Genomic DNA, 5217 nt, shown 5'->3' with positions numbered 1-5217 from the left:
CGGCCATGCGCACATAGTCGTCGAGTGAATCACCGGGAGCTCCGTATGCAAGCATCCTCATCGCTGTCGTGCACTTCTGGATGGAGGTGAATCCAAGAGCGCCGGTGCAATCCATCTTGCACTTGAAGTAGTTGTCGAACTCTCGGATGGAATTCACAATCCTGAGGAAGAGCTTTCGGCTCATCCGATAACGGCGCCGAAATGTTTTCTCGCCGTGAAGTGGAGCATCGGCGAAGTAGTCAGAGTAGAGCATGCAGTAGCCTTCGAGACGATGTTGGTTCTTTGCTTTCACCCGCCCAGGCGCCGAGCCGCCTCGCCGCGGCTTTTCATTGCTCGCCAGCAACTGGGCGAGGGCGGCGAGCACCATGAGATGCTCTTCTTCCTGGACGTCGGTCTCGGCTTCCTCCTCCAGCAGCGCGGCGAGCGCTTCCTCGTCATCCGAGTCCATCGCCGAGGCAGGCAAATCGCTGAACACCTTGCGCCCGCTAGGCGTGTACCCGCCGTTAAACTGTTCCTCCGCGGCCGGGAACGGCGGCCGGAAACGCCCAATTGCTGTTGGAGGGGCTGCCGCGGCGAAGCGCTGCTATTTTTCCGGCGGGGAATGGTTATCTAGCGGTGAAGGGCGGCGGGCGGCGCCGGGATATAGCTAGTGGTGGCCGAGGGCGCGGGGGGTGGGAGGCAAGTCGGGGAAGAAAACCTTGACTTTTCCCCTGACGGCGTGGGCCAGCCGCGCTTTTCCCTTGCGCCGGAGCCTCCAACTGCTCCCCGGTGCGCCGGTTTCGGCCTGTGACCGCCGGGCGGAAAAAAGGCCGAGCCGGCGATTTTCGGCGTCCCGGGGACGCGGCTGAGCCGTTTTTTTCGCGCCGGCGCCAAAAAAGTGGCCTGGGAGGCCTGTTGGGGACGCGTCTGGAGATGCTCTTACACACTCCTGCCATAATAAAGTATATACGTAGAACAATAGAGGTGAAGCACAGGACTCCGCAAAATTAAGAGTACTAATTCAAGCGAAACCTATATGCTCTTGGAAGCACAGTAATTGCTAACACTGCAGTCCCAGTTGACAATTCAAGTACGCCAGCAAAATGAAATTACTAATACTACAGAACTGACAAGGAACTCCAGATAGCCGCAAAGCTGTTTCCCGGCACTCCAAGCATTAAGAACCACATTTTCTCCTAGTATTATTCTATCTCACCCCCACCCCATCCATATGAAGAGCGGACAACAGTACGCAGCAACCCTATGAAGCGAATTTAAAAGTGGAATTGCGATGCCGATTCTACATAGGAAAACTAGATCGGGTATAGAGTTGTAGAGACGAATCTGGGCTCCCGTTTGCTCAGGTAAGCGAAGTCAGGTCGCCCGGGAAAGGATCCCGGGAAAGGATGGCTGAGACTTGTCGGTCCGCACGCTGCAGCCCTCGCCGTCACCGCCAGTAGGGTGCTCCGCCGGCGCAAGTGCGTCTATCATCGGGAAGGAACCTGCGGCGCTCCGGTGGGCTGGAACGCAGGGTCGGCCCCTCGTTGGGCCAAAATCGCTGTTTTGACTTTTTTTTTTGTCCCACTTTAAAAGTTTAGCTTTTTTCTCAAAAATAAAATTTAGCTTTTTTTTTACTGCTCAACATTAAAGCAAGATGATTTTTTCTACTACTGGCTCTTCAGCGGTAGGGTTCTGGTTAACGTCTAGTCACCTCTAACGTGATAACTACAGTAATCAACGATAGCGCACATACCTTATCGTTGGGGGTTTCAGCGATATACTTCTAAAGGGTAAGTAGTTCGGGCGCACCAACCAATCCATTCAACCCTCAATCTTCTTCCTTTTCTCATAGCCAAACCTTGGCCATCTCTCTCTCTCTCTCTCTCTCTCTCTCTCTCTCACACACACACACACAGACAAATTGGTTCTATTTGTTCGGTGAATCGAATGTTTCATCCTTTGATGTGGCCTCTGCCATCGCTCACCATTTTGATTGGTTGGAATCATCTTATTTCATAGCATTGTTCATTTTAAGCAACCTCTAGTTTTGGTGATTTCTCTTAAATTCATTGCAAAAATGGTGGAATGGTTGTATGAGTTTTATGATGTGCGGTAGGCATTTTACTCATAGTTTATAGCAAGAACTAAGGGTAGGGCTAGGGTATGTGTTAAGTAATGCCAATAAGGCTTAAGTCTTCGTGCTTATCATACTAGTCCATAGATCGATTTGTCAGAATACACAATATCGATGTAATACCAAACACAACGCATCATTCTATTACATTGAAATGACCAGAAATAACATAATTAATTACAACTCTAAGTGAAGTATTTTATTACCAAATATAGTACGTACCAATAGTTCAATGCAGTGGAAAGTATAAACAAATCTTGATAGAGCTCCAACTATGCCACATGTGAGGTATGTCGAGTGAAGGTGTGTAACCCTAAGTAAGGTCACCACTCTTTAACATAATTGCAATATGATACATTGCAGCCACTAGGTGTTGGGTACTATAGTACCCAAAAAAATATGCCTTTGATCAAAACCCTGGGAACAACAGCACAACGAAGAAGAGATGTTTGTGAAGACATGCAGATTTCTCGCTGCATGAACATCACCCTCCTGACCCGCTGGCTCTGGAGAATTGCCAATGGGGATGGGGACTCTGGCTATCCATCATCCAGAATAAATACCTACGAGGCCAACCTCTAGCCTTCTGCCAGCGCTCCAGTGGCTCCCAGTTCTCGCAGGCTGTGATCTAGCCGATGCCCGTCCTCCGAATTGGCACGTCCATTTCGGTGGGCTTCGGTTCCGCGACGCTGTTCTGGTTCGATCGGTGTCTAGGGGACTCCCCCCCGGCCGCGCGATTCCTGGAATTATTTTCCATTGCGGTAGACCCTCGGGTCTCCGTCGAGACAGCCCTTATTGACTCAGGGCGACTCGCTTTCCGGCGCCCCTTTGGCCCCCACGAGGTGACTGCCTGGGACTCCCTCCTCTAGGACATCGCCCTTCTTCCGATCGATATGGACGGTGGCCCTGACTCCTTGTCTTGGCGGCTGGAGTCCTCCGGTAGCTTCTCCACAAAATCCCTATACTCGGCCATCGCCCCCTCATCGGCCCCTGAGCCGTTTAGCCTACTTTGGGACATACGGCTCCCCCTGAAGATCCGGATCTTCTTATGGCAGTGGATTCACGCCTCCCATTTGGGGTGGAGGTTCTCAAGCGCAATGGCCCTGGCGATGGGATGTGCCCTATCTACGGAACCGTGGAGGATGCTAACCACATATTCTTCTCCTGCTCTACGGCACAATTCCTTTGGGCTTGCTTCCGCGAGACGGTTGGGGGACATTGGTGTAACACCATTTTCCCGGACCTGTTCGCCGAACTTCAAGCCTCGGCCCTACAACACCGCCATATTAGGTGGCTGTGCGTTAGGGTCCTAGCCTAGACACTTTGGACCATCCGCAACAAGCATGTTATTCAAAGGGTGCCTCTGCGACGTGCGACTGGCGCAATCTTTTAAATGTGTGGTTACCTGCAGCTTTGGCGGCCGCTTAGCCGCACCCAGGACCGGGACGCCATCAACAACCTCCTCACTGGCCTTCGCTCGATGGCCTTCCGTGTGGCGTCTCCGCTTCCGCCCACTCCTCCAGAGCCCGACTAGGCTTATTGCCATGCGCGGCTTTGCGTGTGCGTGTGTTCTTTTGTTTTCAGGGCTTGTTGAGCTATGCCCTCAGCATTAACCCTATGTGAGACTTTGTGGTGGGTGGAACTTGTGTGTGTTCGTGTGTGCTTGTGTTGGTGTGAACCTTGTTGGATGCTTGGCTCGGGCGATTTTCTTTATATATAAAGCGGGGCGAAAGCCTTTTTCGGTAAGACATGCAGATTCCCGCAACCAGGTTAAACCTATGATGCCCTTTGAGATCCGGTTTGGGTAGTAGAAGATTCCCGTACCTTTTCCCCAAGGATGTGTACCACGATAGAGAGCCAAACAAGTTATTGTTATTAGATAAATTCCAGTTATTGTTGTGACCGGGGGATAGGAGAAAAACTATGTAGATCGAGATTCTCGGGTATGTTAATCCCATCGTGTGGCTCAAAGCTAGGGAACGGGTTGGGATCACCCATGAGAAGGTTGGTGAATGCCATATGAGATGTGGTGTTTGTGTGTGGGAAATGAGGTGGGGGCACTTATTGTAAAAATTCAACAATTTTCAGACCATTTAACCCCTCCAAATTTGAAATTCAAAGTTTAAAAGGCCAAACATTGCTAAAAAGTCCAAGCAGCCCTAAAAAGGTTGACTTGGGCCACATACCTCATGTGCCGGGCACAGCCTGGCAGTCCCTTGTTTCCGTTCGCATGCCATGCGCTGGGGATGCCCCTCCTGGCCACCAATCTCTCTCACATGCCTCACATGCCGGGCATGAACCCTTTGTCCCCCTCCTTGCTCGTGTGCCGCGCTGGCCTAGGCCATGTTGGCTCATGAATAAGATTTGGTTTAGAGGATCGGCCTGGTTATGTGGTAGGTGAAGGTCGGCCTGACCCATTTTATTCGTGTGTAGTGTTGGGCCCATGCTAGGCCCAAAAATCCATGCCCACCGGCTTGCCGCGGGGCATGACCCATATGGCGAGGTTTGTGCTCTAACATGTGAATGGAATAAAAAAAATGAACACTGCGCTCACCCGACGGACCACCTTGCGCACGTCGACCACCTCCTCGCCCATTAGATCTTCGTTTGATCGAATGACCCGCAGAACCCTGCCCATAGTTTAGCTTTTGCAATTTAGGTCTTGTTGCAATCTTACCGAGTGCGACAGGGGGACGAGGTCTTTTGCAGAGAAAACATGCTCCACTCTCTCCACCTTTATCCCCAACTGAACGTGTTAGTCCACATGAATTTCACCCAAGCGACGTTATCCATCTTCTGCCTTCTTAGGCATTCCCTTCTCTCGCAAATCCTTTCTCCCTATAGCCCGCCAAGCTCCACTTGAAGCAGCAAGAGTTTTTGGCCTACCGCATCAATGATTAAGGCCAACGTTGCCAGGGAGCACATGCTGGGGTGTTGCAAGCGCTACAACCCACCATAGCTGAAGGAAATATGCCCTAGAGGCAATAATAAAGTTATTATTTATTTCCTTACATCATGATAAATGTTTATTATTCATGCTATAATTGTATTAACCAAAAACATAATACATGTGTGAATACATAGACAAACAAAGTGTCACTAGT

Source organism: Triticum urartu, chromosome 2A (assembly GCF_056163025.1).
Source record: "Triticum urartu cultivar PI428250 chromosome 2A, HENAU_Tu73, whole genome shotgun sequence".
NCBI lineage: Eukaryota > Viridiplantae > Streptophyta > Magnoliopsida > Poales > Poaceae > Triticum > Triticum urartu.
This window is presented reverse-complemented; position numbering follows the sequence as displayed.